We start from the raw sequence: 21,666 nt of genomic DNA, 5'->3' as shown, positions 1-21,666 counted from the left end.
TAAGGAATTTTTCACCTATTTATAAGCTTCAGTTCTTGGACGAGCCTGTATCCAGTACAGCCTAATGTTCAGTTTACTAAGAAAGATTTTATTTAATTTGGCCCATTAGGGAAAAAAAAAAAGACCACAGATGAACAGGATAAGGTGCTATGCTCCATCAAAGGCTAAAGGGAGGGGGACAGTGAAGCTCCAGTACACACAACACACCGCCCTGATGAGGGGTAATTGTGAACCAACGTGCTGGAGCCAGCCGGCCTGGGTCCAGTTCCTGGCGGTGCCACTTACTAGAGTTGAGTGACCTCGGGCAAGTTATGTACCATCTGCGCCTCATTTGCCACAACCCTGAAATGGAGGGAATAATACTCCTACCTCCTGGGACTGCTGTGAAGCTGAAATGAGCTGATCTCACAGCTCTAGCCATCACGAACTTCTTTCAGGTTCTCAAAAGCACCAAGCTTAATCTCTCACCTCTGCCTCTAGCACATGCTTTTCTCTTTGCCAAGAACATTCTCTTCTCCCTTTTCTTGGCTTCCTTTAGGTCTTAGTTTAAATGACACTTCTAAAAAGCCTTCCTTGACCTCCCCACTTTATGTCAGGTGCCTCTGCTGTTTGTCCTCCCAGCGCTCATATAGCACAACACCTAAATGTGTTCAAGTTTCTGTTCCCCAGCTGGGCTATAAACTCTTTAAAGACAGAAGTCATATCTGTCCCCATCACTGCTATAATCCCCAGAACCCAGCACAGTACAGGTACACAGTAGGTGCTTACAAAACAGTTCTGGACTGAAATAACAAGTCATGCTAAAGAAGGAGACCAAAGAATGAGTTCCCACTTAAATCTTTCACTCTAGGCAGAAATGTATGCTTCTTCATATCTGAGATGTATAGGAATACTTCCTCTCATCTATTGAGAAGTTTGAAATTAAACACGAGACATGCCACATTCTGGCAGAATACAAATTTTATGGCCATTCTGGGTAGGAATAATGATTTCACAAGCAGGGCAAGTAACAGTCTGTTCAGTATGTTTACATCTATGATTTCATGTCTCATATTCCAAAGCCTTTACTGATATAAGGATATCGCAGCAAAATTATATGGCTAGGGTACCGCTCCAGTTCTCACCAGCTGGGCTAAATGAAATCCGTTAGCGCAATTGGCACAGATGGAGAGAAGCAAAGGAAGGTGAGACCATGAACGCGGAAAAACAGGAAAGAAAAAAAAGTGAAAGTAGTATTAAGAGCAACATCAGCTGCTAGTCTACAAGGAACCACTGGGTGGCGCCAGTGCCCCTGGCTATCCAATACAGATATGGAACCAGGAGGCAGAGCCATCAAGTAGCCTGCATCTTCCAGAGCTTAGGTTAAATGCTCAGAAGTTTATTTTCAGCATATTGATGGACAGATGCAATTAACCAGATTTCAAGTTCCCTGCATATATCATTAACACAGGCATAGGTCTTAAGGATGCTGTGTTTATCAGAGACACCTGGAAGGTGATTTGTCAACATTTTTACCTGGTGAAATTTTTCAGAGTTGGCTCATTGTTCTAAACGCAGAGAATCTCAGAGTGAGATACCAGGGATTCTGAGTGGAGTGAGAAGGAAGGAAAGCAATCAGAATGACTTAGAAAGCTATTTAAAAAACTATTAGGTGGTATTATCTCACATTTTAAAATATCTTTCATGAATTGATTTTGGCAGTTTTTCTTTAGTCCTTCTTAAACCACTTTTAGTGGAAATAAAGAATATACTTTGTCTTAGTAAATGAACATGATCTTTATCGGAAAATTTTCAAAATACAAATACATATTTTTTAAAAATCAAAAAAAAAAAAAAACTATTAACTTGAGCCATATAAAATTGCTTGAGTCAAAAAACTGTTACATACCCCTCAAAATAACAATTTAAACAGTTCAACCAAATACACAGCTATTTAGAGCCACTGGTTTAGTGAGCCACTGTTACTGATAAGAGTGTCCTATCTCTAGGGTTTGTTGGGGAAAAAAGGTTCAGAATACATGCATAGTTTCTCTTTAATCATGAAGAGTTATTTGAACAAATAAATGGAAACAAAACAACTAAATATAGCGAATTTGCTGGCAGTCCAGTGGTTAGGACTCGGTCCTTTCACTGTTGAGGATATGTGTTCAATCCCTGGTTGGGGAACTAAGATTCTGCAAGCCACATAGCATGACAAACAAACAAAAAAAAAACAACCCTCAGGATAGGGACTAGATTAAACTATATTAAAAAATAGCAGACATGGGAACACGTTCACCAAAAAAGTAAATACCATATTAAGTGTAAAAAGCAATTACAAAACAGTATATAAAACACATTTTGTGTTTTGCTGTTGTTGTTCGGTCACCCAGTTGTGTCTGACTTTGCGACCCCATGAACTGCAGCATGCCAGGCTTCCGTGTTCTTAACCATCTCCTGGAGTTTGCTCAAACTCATGGCCATTGAGTCGGGGAAACCATCCAACCATCTTGCCCTCTGTCATCCCCTTCTCCTCCTGCCATCAATCTTTTCCAGCATCAGGGCCTTTTCTAAGACCCAGTGTTTTAGGGGCATTCAAAAGTTTGGGGGCATATGGAAGGATATTTACTAAAAATCTTAGATGTCTCTGGGTAGGGGGTTACCCTTACTTTGTTTTGTCTTTTTATCCAAATATGTTTCAAAAATAAACATGTATAACAATTTTGGATCCTGGAACAGGAAGAAAAATAAAGACTTTGGTAGAAAAACTAGGGAAATCCAAACAAATTCTATACTGTAGAGTACTGTGCCACTGTCTGTTATGTAAAATGTTAACCTTAGGGGAAGCTGAGGGAAAGATATCCAGAACATCAGAACTATCTTCACAAATTCATTGTAAATCTAACATTATTCTAACATGAAATACTTATTTTAAAAAATAAGCCATGTATTAAGATCACACCTTTTAAACCTAGAAGAAAATATCCATTTGGTTAAAAAGATTCCTACATCTAAAGAATAATATTGTGGAATCAAACTTCTTTCATAGATAGAAGCTTTGAAGAAGCTATGCCTTCTAGCATGACAACCAAAAGCTGTAAAGACTTAATGACATATGCATTGCCTCTCATAATATGAAAGTGAAGTTACCCTATTGGGCAAAGACTCACTGAAGCCAGAAATAAATGGCTGAGTCTCTATTTTCTTTGATTTTGTAATCATTGCTGAAGACCAACCACCATAAGAACATTTGAGGGAAGGAATTAAAAGTAAGTAAAGCCAGTAATAACCATTTTCTCTTTTTTTCTAATTAAAAAAAATGTACTTACTTTTTGTCTGCACTGGCTCTTCATTGCTGTACTTGGGCTTTCTCTATTACAGCGATTAGGGGCTACTCTCTAGTTGTGGTGCATGGACTTATTGCCGTGGCTTCTCTTGTTGTGGGGCACGGAGTACAGCCTCTAGGCCCATAGGCTTCAGTAGTTGTGGCTCAAAGGCTCTAGATTGCAGGCTCAGTAGTTGTTGGGCACCAGTTTAGTTGCCCCGTGGCATGTGGGATCTTCTCAGACCAGAGATCGAACCCATGTCTCCTGCATTGGCAGGCAGATTCTCAATCACTGGACCACCAGGGAAGTCCCAACCCATTTCTTTTGTAATATTTTTAGTTGTAATATTTCTAGTTGCCAAATTCCAGGCAGCTACAGGTACATGAACATGCATTCATTCATGAAAAATCCAGTGAACATTTACTATGTCCTCTCCTTCTGGAGCTTAGTGTTCAATAGATAATATTTTAAGAGGACATAAGACTAGGCACTTCCCTGGTGGTCCAGTGGTTAGGAATCTGCCTTCGAACGCAGGGGGTGCAGGTTCAATCTCTGATCCAGGAGCTAAGATCTGCATGCTTCGTGGCCAAAAAACCACAACATAAAACAGAAGCAATATTGTAATAAATCCAATAAAGACTTTTAAAATGATCCACATCAGAAAAATCTTTAAAAAAAATTTTTTTAAAGAGGCCATGAGACTAACCCAGAGAGCAGACATACACTTGTAACAGGAAAGGAGGGTCACCCATTAGCCAACCCTCAACCCTATATGCCCAATCAGATGGTCATCTTACCTTTTATTAATAAAAAGTTAATAATAATAGCTACCCGCCAGAATTATCCAGTTATACCTGTTACTGCTTAGGGTCCAGCTGGCTTGTTCAAAATGTATTTTTTTTAATCTTTAAATATTGAAGCAAGAAGAATTATGCAAGGCCAAAGGATGAAAGTGAGGTTCTGAAAAGAAATAAAGGAAAGGAAAATGCAGAGCTGAAGTACACAAACAGAAAACTAAAAGGTTTTGATCAATTTCATCTACAGACTGCTACCCAGCTGTTACAAACAGGTTACAGCTTTCTGGCTATACTACTACTCTGGCAAGTGTAAAATTTGGAATAGGTTAGTGCCATTGCAAAACACACTCAACTGAGGTTTTGTTACCTGGAAGTTTCATTAGTTGATATCGAAAATGCATCAATAAGGTATTTCTGCAGATGATACCCAAAACAAGAATTTCAAAAAACAGATTTAAAAAGAAGCACCAGTGTACTAAGAACTCCCAAGCAGAACAGAAGTCTTTCCCATCTCAATGGGACACTGCTTAATGAAGGGCTATTATGTGTCCCCATAAAAAGGTCAGCCAAGAAACTTGCTGCAATTTCAACAGTGTTGATATTTCCTACTAGTAGATATCACCCATTTATCTCTAAAGCATTTAATTTCTGCTGTATCTGCAATGTAATCTGCCTTTAAGACATCCCTTTGCAGTTATTTCTGTGAATTGTTAAGCAAAAATGTATCATCTTTAAATTAAGTTATAATTCAATCCTCCTAGAAACATCTGCAAACAATATGAGGAGCAGTAAAAGTGGTTTGCTTTCTCATGGACTGCATGGGGCAATACACTGCTTACTCTTCTTCAAAAGCAAAACTAAGGTCAACACAGAGGCGGTTCTGAAAACAAACGTTCTCCGTTAAGCACACATCTTGAGGTCTGATGGTTGTGTGACAGTGACAGGCCAGATTTTTAAAGAATAAGAAAAGATATTATTAAAATGCTTCCAGCACCTCAAGGTTTGGCACCTGGTGCCAAGCCCACCTAGACAACATCCTGATATTTCATCAGCAAGGGGGCAGTACCAGTAAAAAACAGAAAAAAAAAATTTTAAGGTCAAGCAATAGCAAGACATGGCCCCAGACCCGACCAAGTACCCAACTCAAAACAAATTCTAAAAGTTTAGATCATTCCACAGAACAATTTTATGTAACCCAAATATGTTAACTGTGAGGCTTTGAGACATTATTGATTTTCTTTCATGCAGCAGGTAGAGGTCAGCAGTAGAGGCAACAAATCTAAGAATAGATTTTCCGTCCTAAACTGATTCCCAATCACTCCTCTCAAAGCAGAAGAAACATTTCTCATGATCTCATGACAAAATGTTATGACATCTAGAAGAGACCAGACAAATAAAATGACCTTAGTGTCACAATAGCTAGAAATGATGCAAGAGTAAAGAAATCAAGTCTAGGTTGAAAAGTAACTCTTTCAACCAGAATTAGCTGCATCAAAATGAATTGTGTGCATCTCATCAAACTCATTAAAGTTACATATATGTGTTTCATAACAACAATCCCATATTTGAAGAAGACAAATAGAATCTTGACTCAATTTTGCAGATTTCCACTGAGGACTGTGATATCATCAGATTAAACACTGCAAGGCTTCTCAATCTTCTCTTAGTTTAGGGATTCGATAGGCTACAGCTGGTTTCTAAAATATGTCTTTAAATTACAAACTGGAGTAGAGATTCCTAGTTTTCAAAACTCAAGGTACATTCTGCCTAGAGACCGTATGCTCACAGCCACCTCCCACTCCTTTGGTCATGCCCTAGTATAGCATCCACCTCCTCTTTCCTGTGGGCAATGCCCTAAGCAACATGACCCTTCAATCAAAGGCAGGGAGGGAGGTAGACAACAGTCTTCATCAGTTGAGGACAATTAGAAGCAAGATTAATAGGAAGCACTTCCTCCTTGTGTTGTTTAGCCACTAAGTCATGTCCAACTTTTGCAACTCCATGGACTGTAGCCTGCCAGGCTCCTCTATCCATGGGATTTCCCAGGCAAGAATACTGGAGTGGGTTGCCATGCCCTCCTCGAGGGGATCTTCCCAACCCAGGGATTGAACCGGAGTCTCTTGCATTGGCAGGCAGATTCTTTACCGCTGAGCCACCAGGGAAACACACTTTCTCCCCAAGAAGTTAAAAAAAAAAAAAACATCCTACAATCTTTAAGGGTTAGGGGCTTTATGAGAAAAAGATCAGTGGTCTGAAAATTGAGTTAGGAACAACTCCGCCATTTCACCACATGTATATCATTGTAATCACAGGCCAATCACTCCACACAAACATTTCATATAACCAAAGAACAATGGCTCAAATGCAGGGTACCGCTGACATAAGACAGAGATTAGGGAGCTACCTGAGCACTGGAATATTCTCCTCCCAAGAGCCAGGTAGGACAGTCTTCCTTTGCAGACTTCTTATACTTACAGTGACTACAAAAGGACCCTACTGAGCTAGGATTCAAGTCAGCCAGCAGGACTAGTGCACGTATCTTTACAACTGCAGTGAACACTCTGTATGTACTTCTGGGGTTGAGAATCATCATCCCTGATTCAATTCCACTCAGTCCTAAAAGAAAGACTGGAATAGTGAGGTTGGGGAACTCCATTTCAAAACAAGAATAAAAAAAAGAGAAGGGAGATTCTCCAGGGAGGTTTCCATTTTGCAGTTGTCTTTTCTAAAATTACTTGTAAAGAAGTAAATTATTTGGGGGGATACTTCCTAAAGAAAGCTACTCCCTTATTAACAGTTTAATTCTCAATGATCTCCTGGTGATCAAGAGAATATTAAAATTAATGTACACAAGGGCATAAATTAAAAACCTGCTTCTACATAAAAATTCTGGCCTTTACACCTGACACTAAAAACAAAATCGAAGGAAAGGGATCCCAAAATTTCTGGTGGAAAATCTGAGTTGTATAATATCCTTCCAAGTTCAGTCATTTTGCTTAAAAATGTATAACATGTAACTATATTTGAATGAATATGCTAATGCTGACATTTCTTTCTACTGGGGGAAATAAACACTACACATTTTCCCATCTGCAGGTCACTATAATTCACCAAACAGTGAGCCTGAACCCTGCCTTTTCTAGTTTCCAGAGTATAGAAACCACTTTCTTCACAGATATTCTAACCTACTTCTGTAAGGAAATGCCTGGGCACAGAGGGAATCCCCAATATTCTACCAAAGGCTTTAAACCATTCTAGACTAACCTGCAATTGACCAAATCCCGAAGGTTTCTGTGGTTCCAAGTATAAGAATACCATTATCCCGGCCTGCTTTTCTCTTTTCTACTCTATTTGTCTGAAACACATTCATCTGACAGTTATTTATGGCTAGTTCTGCCCACTTCCACCCCTGAGTCAAGTTACGGTTTTTCAACTATTCTTTTAAGCTACTTCTCAACTTACCATCTTCAGCAGTCATGGAGGACACAGCACCTTTTACTTGGAGGCATCCCGCGAGATGCTTGTGCTAGCTGTGTCTTCTCTTCTGTTTCCAAAGCCATAACTGAACTTAAAGCCCATTCAACCAAGTCCCTGTTTCCTGTCTGCGGGAAGTTTTCAGCTTTCAGTTCATTTGAAAAGCAGAAATGACTAATATATTCCAAGAAAAACGAATGAGCACCATTTCATAGGGAGCTGCTGCTGCTCGGCCCATTTTTGCAGACTTTTTTTTGATGACATCACCTGGGTACCCCCAGGGGAGTGGTCCTCCACAACCCTGTCATTTCTCTTTTTTTAACAATATTTAGGATGCTTCAGGCACATGTTGAAGGTAATAAACAGAATACCTAAGAGAAAACAGGTATTTCACCATGCCTTCCACTGCCTTAACTTCCTAACAATCACTAGAAGCCACCATAAATGTTTCAAATACCTCTGTTAATAACCTCATCTCACACGCACCTGTCATTAATCAAGTGAGAAATGGGAAAACTCTTATTCTGCGCGCATGCTTAGTGGCTCAGTCGTGTCTGACTCGGCGACCGCATGGACTGTTGCCTGCCAGGCTCCTCTGTCCATGGGATTTTTAGACCCCTATAAAATCTTCTAACTTCACAGTGCCTATGAAAAAAAAAATCCTCTTGCTGCAAAATCAATTCCAGAAAGGCCTTGGAGAATGGGGATGCTATTTCAATCGCCATAACAAAAATATGAGCAGCTACACTGGGCCATCACATTACCACCACTGTCTACAAGGCAGAATATTCTTTTGTTAAATACTCTATTGAATTCATCATAAAGTGAGGTATTTTCACCTCTAAATCCCACAATATAAACCCAGAAGTGGTTATAATGAGCCTATAGCAGATGTGCTTAATAAATGCTTCTCGATGACATATGAGCAGAATACATACCTATATAAATCAACCTTGGTCCTGCAACACACTTCTCCTAATGTTCAGTTTTACTGTAGACTGAGATACCATAGACAATGATTCATGTTGCCACAGACAGCCAGATTTTCTTTACTTTTATAAGCTGGGAAAGAACAAAACTATGCCCACACATTTACCAAAAATTAGAGCAGTTGGTTTTTCTTTGAACCACAATAACTGTTAAAGCTCAGTTTTAAAATCTTCATTAAACCCAAACCCCACCCAAAAGATCCCTAATGACCTTTTAATATCCTGTACTTATATATCATTACTAGTAACTATAACTTAAACAACATGTGCATAAATTCAAAACAGAACTGAACTGGTTTAACATTGAGAATTTTTTCATTCCTTGGTTATTTACTTTTGGCGGCCATGACTTTGTTTGAAGATTATAGTTTGTCCCAGAAATCAGTTATTTTAAGTGAAACACTACATTTACCTAGCACATGGTTGTTCTTTTTCCTACTAGGATATCTTTTTCACTTATTCACAGTTATCGATCATGGAAGATGCTCACTGTATAGAGTCCAGTTAAAGGAAGCAAGTTACAAATCGGTGTGTACACTAAGAACCCTTCTTTTGTAGAAAGAAGATACATATGTTTGCACACATGCATGTGTGTGTGCATGCAAGTGTCCATACATGTATGTACACAAAGTGAAAGAAGTGAAGTCACTCAGTCGTGTCCAACTCTTTGTGACCCCATGGACTCTAGTCTACCAGGCTCCTCTGTCCATGAGATTTTCCAGGCAAGGGTACTGGAGTGGATTGGCCCAAAAGTTGACAATAGATCTCCCTGGGTATGGGATTATGGTGCTTTTATTCTTTTTTATACTTATATTTTCAGTGCAGAAAATTCCGAAAATACAAATAGTTTTAAAAATAATGTTCTTCCTTTGTTAAAGTACAAATGGCAACCCACTCCAGCATTCTTGCCTGGAAAATCCCATGGACAGAGGAGCCTGGTAGGCTACAGTCCATGTGGTCGCAAAAAGTCAGGCACGATTGAGCGACTTCACTTCACTCTCTAAATACAAGGCACTCACCCCATTTCTAGCACAATGTTATTGTATAAAGCACAATGAAGAAACTGCATTGTAAATATCCTTCAATGTGTAATGTTGCATATGAGGAATCTGTAAAATTACTATCAAAAGAGTAATAATATATTAAAATGCATTATAGAATTGTATAGGGTAAAAAGTATAAGTATCTCTATAATGCCTTCCTCTAACACCACTCCCTTTTGCCCTAGAGATAACCATTCTTGGTGTGTATCAGTCACACCTCTTTGTATTATCCATATGCATGGCAAGGTTTTGTCTGTTTTAGATAAGTGGAATCATGGTATATAGAGTGTTATATAATTCCCTCTACCCTTTAACAACATATTTTGGAACTCCCATGTCCATTTATATAGGTCTAAGGGATTTCTTTCCTTTAATAGCTTCATATTATTCCACAGAACATCATGTTATTATTTAAGTCATTCCCCTTCTGATGGACATTTAGGTTGCTGCCAAGTTTTCACTGTTACCAAGCTTCATTGCATTGAAATCTTGTATATATTTTTATACAAATGTACAGTAACTTACCCAGAATAGCTTCCTACAGAATTACTGGGTCAAAAATATATGCACATTTAAAAATGAGAGGATTTTGGCACTCTATCAAAAAGCTACACAATTCACACTCTCATTAAAGTGTATGACAGTGCCCATTCCTTTCTAAAAGTGGATATTACAGTTTTTGCCAATGTATTTGGTAAAAAAAATGTTTTTCATTTCCCTAATTACTAGAGTGAATTTGAGCATCTTTTCTTCTTGAATCATTATTTCAATTTCTTTTCTTTTTTTTGTAAAAGGCTAATTCACAACCCTCTGCCACTTTTTCTAACGGGTACCTTTTACTTATTTGTCTGTAGGAGCTCTTTACGTATCATAGATATTATAGAGTAGAAACCTTTTAACCTAATTTTATTTGGAACACAATTAGCTAATTTAAAAAGTCAACTAAGGTGAACAATCATAAAAAAATATGCTCATGACAAACATTTCATTTTATCTTCATTTTATCAGTGGTAAATGTACACTCATTCATCAAGTTTTTGATAAAGGGCCAGGAGGCCAAAACCTTTCTTTAACTCCAGGCCCACTGACTGTAAAGAAATTTAAACTGAATTCTTAGATAATGCAGAACTTCAAAGAACTTAAAAGATACTTGCAAGGAACTATTAGTGGAGAACCCTTCAGATTTATATATATATTTTATACAAATCTTTTATCATTGTCTTACACACACCTAATTATACACTTACAACTTGCTTTCATCAACTCATTTCAAAATATGCCATTTGTTCTGTTACAATAAACCTATCCCCCAACTTCAACTATCATCTGTATTTGCTGAATTTTATTTCTTTCACATCTCTATGCACTCTGCACCTCAACTCCTATATAATTTGAAGCAAATCCCAGATATCATATCATTTCATATGTAAACTTTCAGTAAGAACTTCAATTCCTCACTGCACAGATTGTATCAAGTTATATGAAAATAAATTTCATGTTTATGAAAACAAGAACATGCATAGTAATTTATAATAAAATAATAATTCATATTTTAATTTAATTATTTTAATTCATAATAATTCAGTAATAAAAGCATCTGTTGTACTGGTGGGTTCACAAGCCTGGCATACCAGATACCAATCTACTAATAACAAGTGTTCAGTTCATCGTGTGTGGGTCAGTTAAGTGGAAGTCAATAAAAGCTTCCATGGCATATATAGAAATTCTTTTCCTCCAGCCTGTCATATGACTTTTCAACTTTGTTACAGTGTGTTGGGCTTTCCAGAAGTTTTAAAAATATATACATAGATTTTTTTTAAAATACATCTTTAACTTCTTTCGGAGTATGATGTGAGGCAGGGACCCATTTCTTTCCAAATATACAGTGAAACAGTCCAAACTCAGTTTCCATTTTCAACCTTACTTGTAGGTGGGGCATTTAAAAGAACTAAAGTATGAACTTCTAACTTATAAAAGGAAGCTGTGCACACAAAATAATAAACAGTCTTAGGTTCAGCTTGACAGGCTCAAACTACTATGTATTTAAAGATCACAGTAACTTTGGGAGGAGGAGCAACAGAACTGCCATACCTGGCTCTGTCATTACCACTCTGGCACACAACAGAATCTCCAAAGGATATCTCGACTAGATAGGCTTCCTTCTGAATCTCACCAGTTGCCAAACTTGCAAACTGACATTCACACTGAAATAGCCCACACTTGACAAAAACAACAAGATCAACTTTTCCAACTCTTCATCCATTCCTTAACGCTGCCCCTAGATCAGTGCCTTTGGACACAATAAAGAAAATGAATACACTCTTCCAAACCACAATTTCCACATGGAAATATACCTAAAAGGTACTAAAACTCAAGGTAACATTTGTTAAATTTCCTTTAAAGCATAGAGACTCAATAATTTATTATAAGGTTGCTTTATCTCTGGGCAAACTTTTTGTGTAAAGAACCAGAGAGTAAATTGACTTTTAGGGCCGTTAAGTTCTCTGTTTCAACTCTGACACTGTATTTTGAATGCAGCCAGATAACACATAAATGAATGGATGTGCCTGTATTCCAACAGAAATTTATTTACAAAAGCAGGTGGTGGGCAGGATTTGGTCACAGGCAGTATTTTACCCACCATTGTCTTACACCAATGATTGATCTCCTCCAACTAGGAATCCACTATCCTGGCTATAAATTTATTGAGCAAATATTGTGACACTGAAGGGACAAGTAATAATTTTAGTGCCCCCTTAGAGAAATGAATACTCTTAAAAATCAATCACTAAGCTTTTCCTGTAAGTTCTTCTCAAACATGAGCACATATATTTTTCAAAATAACACTTGTAAGCTACCTTAAAACTAATGCTTATTTTAAGAGATAATTAAAATGAACATTAAGTAGCTACTATAAAGAAAAACATCCAGTCTAGACAGACAAATTCAACATTCTATTCATTATTCTGAGCAGAACAAGCCTACTAAATGTAGCATCATATTTGCAACTTGACTACTCAAAATGCAGAAGCAGACTTTCAAAGTACATTTAAATGAGAACTCAAATTTTTTTCTTTGGATTACTTACCAGAAATGTTGATTAGAAACTACACAGTTTTGCCAAAATATTTTAAAATTAGAAAGTGAAACCAAAAATCTCCTTGGCATATGACGCATCTACTTAATTTTAAAATATTAATTTTAATGTTATGGTGACTGCCTGGTAAGGTAGAAATTATATTTTTAAGGCACAAAAGGATGGCAGCCATTTTAATCCAGTGAGAACATGTATAAGTATGGATTCATACTCTAAGCCATCAAGGTCACTTGTTTGAAGAATACATCTGAGCCCCAGGAATGCTCAAAGAAAAAAACATGTTCACACTGCTTACAGAAATACCGGATGTTATACAGAACAGCAAGGAATAAAATTAAATAACAAGGGTACATAAGATTCCTTCACACTATCCATAAGAGGGAATATTGACAAACTGGACTTCATCAAAATTAAAGACTTTTATTCTGCGAAACTTGCCTGTGAAGAGGACAAAAACACAAGCTGCAGGCTGGCAGAAGATATTTGCAAACCACGAGGCCAACAAAGCACTAGCATTGAAAATATATAAAGAACTCTCAGAACAGTAAAAAAAAAAAAAAAATCCAACTAGAGAATGGAGAAAAGACATGAAGGTACATTTCACTGATGAAAATACAGAGATAGCAGATAAGCACATGAAAAGATGTCCAACATCATAGCCATTAGGGAAATGCAAATTAACACTATGGCAAGATATCACCGTATATATATATCTATCAGAATGGCTAAAAATAAAAAATAGTAACAACTCCAAGTGCTGGCAAACATGAGGGCCATTCATGCATTGCTGAGGGAACTTAAAATGGCACAGTCACTCTGGAAAGCAGTTCGGCAGTTCCTTGTGAGACTAAACATCCATACAAGCATCAGTTGCACTCTTGGGCAATTATCCTAGAGAAATGAAAATTTACGTTCATACAAAAACCAGTACATAACTGTTCATAGGAGCTTTATTCATAACGGGTTACAAAGTACAATAAAGAACCAGATATCCTTCAGTGGGTGAAACTATAATATATCCACAGCGTGGAATATGACTCAAGAATGAAAAGAACTATTGATACAAGATATATTCCCTGCAAGAATCTCCACACAATTACACTGAGCGAAAAAACACCAATCAGGCAAAGAAAACACATTAGCAGTTGCCAGGAGGTCAGGGAGGGAGGGAAATGGCTATAAAAGGACATCAGAGACCTTGGGGTGATGGAATTGTTCTGTATCTTGACTGTGGTGCTGGTCGTTACAGGAACTTACACATGTGCTAGCACTGCACAGAGCCAAGTTGTTGTTGTTTAGTCGCTAGGTTGTACCCAACTCTTTTGCAACCCCATGGACTGTAGCTGGCCAGGCTCCTCTGTCCATGGGATTTTCCAGGCAAGGATACTGGAGTGGGTTGCTATTTCCTTCTCCAGAGGATCTTCCTGACCCAGGGATCAAACCCATGTCTCCTGCATTGGCAGGCAGATTCTTTACCACTATATATTGCCTATAGAGAAGCCCACAGAACTAAGTACACACACGCAAGTGAGTGTATGTAAAACTGGAGATCTCTGAATCAGGTGGATGGATTGTACCTACTTCAATCTCCTTGTGATATTATGCTAGTTATGCCAGATGTACCACTAAGAAAATTAAACGGTATTGTTTTTCACAATTGTATGAGAATGTACAACTATCTTAAACAGCAAAAAGAGAAACAAATAAAAGGAATATACAAAACCAGTCAACAGCAGGAGTGAAAAAACAAACCTTTCATTTTTGCTAAACTCTCAGTAATTGAAAGTCAAGGAATGGAAAGGAAAAAAAAAAAAAAGGAACACCAAGAAGAGAGTCTACAGGCTACAATTAACACAATTATCTCCTCCTCCCCTGTGGAGCGTTAACTTCCCCAGGATTTTATATCCCTGATTTGACTGTTGTTAATAAAAATAAACTGACACACAAAACTATCTCTCCACAACCCTCGCCACTATCGCCTCCATCCTGGACTATAAATTTAAACCTTGGAGGGAAACGATTGTCTTCTCAACCATCATACCCTAGAGGCCTGGCACAAAATAAATGACAGATGGAGGAATGAGATAAGTTGAATGAAGGAACAAATGAATGAATGAATGAGATGCTTGCATATTCTTTTCAAGTTGCCTAGCCAATTAGTTACAAGGCAGTCTGTATACATTCCCATACAAATTTCTTAAAAGCCTTGAACCTTTAAAGAATAATAAAGTGTGGTATGCACACCCTTCACTTTCAAGCAGAAGTGAACAATACCTGACTTTTGTAGAATGCTTCCCAATATATAGACTTTCACATAGAGTAATTCATTTGATATAGATGAATTAAGAATTATGCATATACAGATTGGAACTAGTATAAACAGATCTTTGAGAAAAACGTTCTAAATAACTAAGGACTTAACTAATGATTTACGGCACAGCCTTAACGCAAACTGTGATAGATATATATTGTCAAATTAGGGGACTTATGCAGATTATTCTGACAACATCAAGACCCTTTTACAGATGCAAAAATGAAGTGAGGTAAAGTGACTTGTTCAAGGTTATACATTTAGCTAGCACTGGAACTGCACGTCAGCCTCTCCAGAGTCCCAATTCATTTCTCTTCCCACGGAACTGGGCAAGCCTGAATCACTTATTTTTAAAATCGGGGCTTTAGGGGGAAAAATTGAATTTATTCAAGATGTTCATTGTTGCATTACACCTTCTGTGGATTTTTAGGTGTCAAATTACTTCTATCAGAACAATAAGGTACTTTATTCTACGTTGGGAGAAGAGTAACAGTTCAGTGTTTCATCCTCTGCCAAAATGGCAGAGAGGGTGTTAATTCTTACAGGAGTTTTAGGTGTTTCACACTTCTTTTCAATTTAAAAGATGAGCTATTTTACAATTCAAGGAAGAGGCCTCACACTATGCAAATCCTAACTCATATGCTCATTGACAGTAGTCATTGGATCTCTGCTTACAAACTCATGCATCAAGAGCAATTAAAAGGATTTGTTAGAAGTAATATAAAAGAAAACCTAATGTGACAAGCAACTACTGGGAAACGTGGATTTCATCAGGTTAAATCTCCCTTACGCTGCAACACGTTACAATACTAAGCATGAATTCACAGGTCTTAAAATCAAAATACTAGAAGGAACCTTCGTTAAACATCCTCAATTTTGTAAATGAGCTAACTGAGGCGTCGATTAAACCATTAACCAATAGAGCAGACTGCTTACTTTTTCAGAGGGACTCATTTAAATGCCATTTCGCCCGTTGTTTCTCAGAGCGATGATTGATTCTTTTAACGTGAAAAGAACGATTAGAGCAAAGTCATTTCAAGAGGGTGGGAAAAAAATGCCTTTGAAAGAGGAGATGCTGGAGTGAAGAAGAGAAATGACGTCTTATTTAAAATATGTAACCCCTTAATGGGGGTTAGGGAGTGAATCATATTCTCCTCGATTTTTCTCTGTGCTATAGACATCGACCACAGTTCTTTCTGTAGGGCACTCGAATGAGAGGAAGAGGAAGTGAATAAAGCTGATGCTAAATATACAGCACCCACGGAGGGCAGGGATGGAGATAGGTAGGGCAGGAAAAAATAAGAGCATGCTTCTGCTAGAAACCAGTCGTTTTCTAACCTACCTAAAGATAGGAAGCTAAGAGGATATTGGAAGCTAGGGCATCCTTCAAATTCGAAGGGCGGATGCTTCTAGAGCCAGAAAGAGTCCCAAGCTCTCAGATATAGAGCGACTCGAAACGGACAAAATGGAGTTGAGGTCCGGGGGCGTCCTAAAGGTCGTTTGGAGGTCTGGCGAGTCCCTGGTGTGCTCATTGGGAAAAGGTCAAGGCAAAGCCTAGCACCCCGATCAGGAAGAGCTTTTGGCCCTCGGTGGGGGCGGGGGGGCGGCGGTGAGCGGCATGAAGAGGCAGACCAGGGTCTCAAAGACCCCACACCTCGGCAAAGGATTTGATACTGGCATCTCGGGAAATCTTCCGGCCCCGGAGGAGGCGGGCGGGTAAATCGCCCAGGCTCTAGAAGAAAGCGAACGGATTTCGAGAACAGGAACGTCCCCCCCAACCCCCTGCACGACCTCCGGGCTCAGGTGTGGGACGGTGGCGCGGCCAGAGCGGGGGGCCCGGGCCATAGCAACGGGGTAGGGGTGCCGGGGCCGGAGCCTCGCCGGTTACGGCTGCTTACCCGAGGTGCTGCCTGTGGCGTGTTCGCAGCCGGCGGGCGCTCGGCACTCTAGAAGCTGGCGGAAAGGAGCCGCGTGCCCGCTAGCGCTGGGACGAGGAGGGGCGCGCCGCGGAGGCCGGAGAAAAAGCCGCAGCAGCGCGCGCGCACCCGGAGGGCCAACGGAGGCGGGGCGAGGCGCAGCGCCGCGCGGGCCCGGAAAAGACGCGCCCGGAGGGGCGGGCGGAGCGGGGGCGCGCGGTGGTGTGGCACAGCCGGCCGAATCGCGGGCGACGGCCCGCTCAGCCCACCCACGCTCCCGCCTCCGCTCACCCCGACGTCAGCCGAAAAGGAGGGGCGGCGCGGGCCGTTAGAACGCGGGGGCCGGGGGGAGGTGTGGGGGAACCGAGTTGGCTAGCGGCTCCCCGCGGGCTTGCCTTAGGTTCCAGCTCCCGCACCCGCCGCCGGGTGATGGAGCGTGTTTTCGGCAGGTTCCAGCGCTTTATCTGATTTCCGCGAGCTACCCCATGGGCCCACGCCCGCACCTGCGCTCGCTTTCCCAGGACTCCATCCCAGAATGAAAGTTCCCCTCGGGTCGTATTCCAGCTGCCCTTTCAAGATACTCATCTTCCGACTTCACTACTCTAGAGAGAGATCTTAACGTTCTTTGCCTAAGACATCCTGCCTCTCCAAGCCCCACCTAACGCCTCTCTTCCCCCTTTATCGCGCCTCTCACTGCGTTAAGACCCCATATAGCCACCCCCACTTATGAAATATCACAAGAATGCAGGATTTTCACTTTATGCCTTGTGTTTCTACGATGGTGTCGTGGCAAAAAGAGCTCACAACCGATAAGGAAATGTCACCGCAGCAGTGTGACATCTTACTGGCCATAATCGTTGCTTCTGAGCCAGTCCTACAAATAATCTTCCCAAGAGATTCAAGAAACTGCTGTTAAAAATAAAATGCTGGCGAACTGTCTCGGGGCTTCAAAAGAGACCGTAATTGTAAATAAGCCACGACAAACTGCCAAGAATATATCACCCAAAGAAAGAAAATGCCAGTATTCTTCCAGTTCCCTGATGTTTAATGGAGGACTGGCTTCCTTTTCTTGCTAGGAATGGACATGTAATTTCACTGTTTTTCATTTTCCCATATAATTATGGGAGGTAACAACGTGTGTGTGTGTGTGTGTGTGTGTGTGTGGCCAACTCAGATTACAGGCTAGAGTTGTTCTTAGACTTTAGTATGCATCTGAATCCTCTGAGGTGCTTGTTAAAATATGGATACCTGGATCTGAGTGGGACTGAGAAATTTCAATCTTTAATAAGCATCTCAGGTGACACTATAGGTGGTTGGAAGCCCGCAATTGGAGAGCTGAGAGCTGCAGCCTTTTTATGTTACTTCTTTGAAGTTGGATTACTCATCCAATTTTCAACAGGCCCACCCACTTACATATAATATGCCTATGAATACTGCTATGGCAGTCATATAACTTTTTTCAAGACTGACCTAGAAAGTTCAGGACTTCAAACAACAAATTTAATTGTCATGTTTATTTATGAGATCTTGTTGTAATACCAGAAATAAGTAATCATTTGTCAGCTACAAAATTTACTGGGCACCAACAGTGTACAGAGGACTGTCAAGTATAGTAAACACAAACGAAATCAAGCAAATTATCATCCCTGCCCTCAACAAACTTAGTGTCTAGTGATGGAATGGAAACACAGAGAACAGACCCAGTAGACCACATAAATCAGACCAAAATGGAAAAAAAAAAAAACTCTTAATGAAAGTATATACTTTTGTCAATTTCCTTTACTAGCAGGCATTTAGCCCAGAATTTTTCATTGGGTAATTTTTTCTGAACCCTGAGTCAGCCGTAGGTTGCTAAAATTCCTCCAGCTTTAGAAGGTGTAAACGAAAGAGTCTGAAGCTATCAGTTTTTGTTTGTATGTATGAATCTGTGCATGTACATACCTATGTGTAAGCATGTCTGTAAATACAGATATAGAGATATTTATCAGACCAAGAAAGTAGTTGAATTTTCAAGATCTTTATCACATGCTGTTCATTCCTGTTCGGAGAAGGCAATGGCACCCCACTCCAGTACTCTTGCCTGGAAAATCCCATGGACAGAGGAGCCGGGTAGGCTACAGTCCACGGGGTCGCTAAGAGTCGGACACGACTGAGCAACTTCACTTTCACTTTTCCCGTTCATGCACTGGAGAAGGAAATGGCAACCCACTCCAGTATTCTTGCCTGGAGAATCCCAGGGATGGCGGAGCCTGGTGGGCTGCCGTCTATGGGGTCGCACAGAGTCGGACACGACTGAAGCGACTTAGCAGCAGTAGCAGCAGCATTCATTCATGTTAACAGTTCTGGCTACCTTTATCATCTGCCATTTCTCACCTTTTCCTCTCTAGTTAACCACACTCAGGACGAAGGGGATAGAAGTATCTCCAAAAAGGAAACCAAGTGTATCCACGCTGTTTCTAGCTGCTCTTTTTTCACTTTTTCAAGGTCAAAATAAACTTTGCTTGATTTCTTGTCATCAGAAACCCTCTAGAAGTGTACTACCCAGGAGCAAAACATCCCCCAAGCCACCTGTCTGACATTTTAGAGAGAACATTTGCATCATTGTTTACTAGTTTGGAAGACATGGGATTATTATCCCTATTTTACAGATAGAGAAAGACATGCATGTTAAATGACTTGTCTAGACATACAACTAACCAGTAGCAGAGTATGGAATTCCCATCACAATTATGAGTCCCAGACCAGGGTGCTTGCACTACATCAGGCTTCCTAGGTAATAAGTTTTACCCAGGACAACCAGTCCAATTAGAAACAGAAGAGAGAAACATATGAACATGGAGAAAAGTTAGGAAAATGTACAGTGCAATTGACAGATTCAACATACAACATAAAAAGCACTGAAAGCATGGAAATTAAACTGAAGGCAAACAGAACTTACGAGGACAGCTCTGTTAGCAGGTACTGATATTTAGAACTTGCCCATTTTACTCTCCTGTAACAAGAAGCTGAAACAGATAGCCAGGCTGCTCTTGGCATTAGTTATTTATGGAAGGGCAGAAAACAACTGTTCTTCATTGACTGTGTAACAAGCCTTTGCATGTTAAACATACTTCACATGTTTGTAAAATAATAATTTCCTTTTTGGTCTCACTACAAGCAGCAGGACTTTATAATAATATTTGCATAGCCAAGTGATGTTATGTTTTGTCATTCATGAGACCTTATTTTTTTTTAGACCCAATAACCAAGCCAAACATTGTCTTCAATGGCGTGTCTGAAACAACTGGTGAAATCAGAAACCTAGACAGAAGCTGATCTAACTGTGAACATAAATCATAACCTAAGGTAATCCTTTCGAAAATGACCATAGCCATCGTAGCTAGATTTAATGTCATTTTTTGAGAAACGACTCTTTTATCTTTTCGGACCACAATTTCTTCTCACTTTAGTACATTCCAGTGGCTTTTAAACTAATTGAAAAGGCAAAACAAATGGAAAGATATTGAACTCATCTGGATGGGCAAACTCAGTAAAGACCCAATTCTTCCCAAATTCATCTGTAAAGATTGTGCAGTCCAAATCAAACCTGAGCAGTGTTTTAATGAAATTTGACTTCCATGTCTCTCATTAACTCTGTCTTCTTAAAAACAAATTCTATCCCCTCTAGATAAAATCCTCTGCAGTATCCTCGCAAATTGCTTTTGCAACCTTCCTAAAAAGAAAGAAAAAAGGAGCAAAATATTCATGTTTATCCATAAGGGCAGAGGCAAATTGAATGTGCAGTGGTAGTCCTCAAATCTGCAAAAAGTTACCTTTTGTATAGTTTGCCCATTTTCTGTAGTGATTCTAGCTTAGTAATGTTAGAGGGAAAGGTCATCAATATCTTTTTCTTTTTTTAGAATTTTCCTTTTTATTTTATTTGCTTCTTCAAAGTTTAAACTTTTCATTTTGTATTGGGGTATAGCCAATTAACAATATTGTGGTCATTTCAGGTAAACAGTGTAGGGACTCAGCCATACATATACATGTATCCATTCTCCCCTAAACCCTCCTCCCGTTTAGGCTGCCACATAACACTGAGTAGAGTTCTGTGTGCTATACAATAGGTCCTTGTTGGTTATCCATTTTGAATATAGCAGTATGTACAAAAGATCATCAATATCTTAACTCACTTTAAATCTTTATTTTCCTTTCTTTTTCACATGCAAGAAGATTTGATTTCTTTACCCATTCTTAAAAGATGAGTCCAGGTTTTCCCTTACTCGGGGATTCCCTGGTGGCTCAGTGGTAAATAATCTGCCTGCCAATGCAGGAGAAACAGTTTTGATCTCTGGTCCTGCAGGATCTCACATGCCACACAGCAATTAAAGCCCATGTGCCACAACTATAGTCAGTGCTCTAGAGCTCAGGAGCTGCAACAAGAGAAGCCACTGCAATGAGAAGCCTGTGCACCACAAAGAAGAGTAGCCACCCCCCACCCCAACTCACTAGAGAAAAGTCCATGTAGCAATGAAGACCAGTACACGCAAAAATAACTAAACAAATGTTGTTTGTTTGTTTTTTAATCCCCTTTACTGGGAATCATTGACTACTGGAGTCAGGAGGTCACATAGAGTCAGAGGAGCAGGAGAGAAATACTATGGGCTTTGGACTTGGACCCCCTAGACAAGTTACATAACCTGTTCTGAACTTCAGCCTGCTCATCTGTAAGTCAAGGATAATAATGATACCAGA

General features: G+C 39.7%; 1 protein-coding gene across 18 annotated transcripts in view; it reads right to left on the bottom strand.

Moving 5' to 3' along the window:
- Window positions 1-17,007, bottom strand: part of ACSL4 (acyl-CoA synthetase long chain family member 4) — a 68,875-nt gene extending 51,868 nt beyond the window's left edge. For 7 of the 18 annotated variants that reach the window (XM_081566791.1, XM_081566800.1, XM_081566802.1 and 4 more), the window contains exons 1-3: window positions 16,915-17,007; window positions 4,160-4,265; window positions 1,516-1,585 (exon numbers count right to left, since the gene is read on the bottom strand). The gene's annotated coding sequence lies outside the window, so the exon portion shown is untranslated. Of the gene's footprint in view, window positions 1-1,515; window positions 1,586-4,159; window positions 4,266-16,914 lie in introns of those variants that run through there. The other 11 variants (XM_081566798.1, XM_081566787.1, XM_081566792.1 and 8 more) reach the window with 3 other exon arrangements.
- Between the last annotated feature and the right edge of the window lie 4,659 nt (window positions 17,008-21,666).

This window comes from Giraffa tippelskirchi, chromosome X (assembly GCF_054371585.1).
Source record: "Giraffa tippelskirchi isolate mGirTip1 chromosome X, T2T-mGirTip1v1.2.pri, whole genome shotgun sequence".
Lineage (NCBI taxonomy): Eukaryota > Metazoa > Chordata > Mammalia > Artiodactyla > Giraffidae > Giraffa > Giraffa tippelskirchi.
The sequence above is the reverse complement of the archived record's forward strand: the minus strand, read 5'-3'. Positions and strand labels throughout refer to the sequence as shown.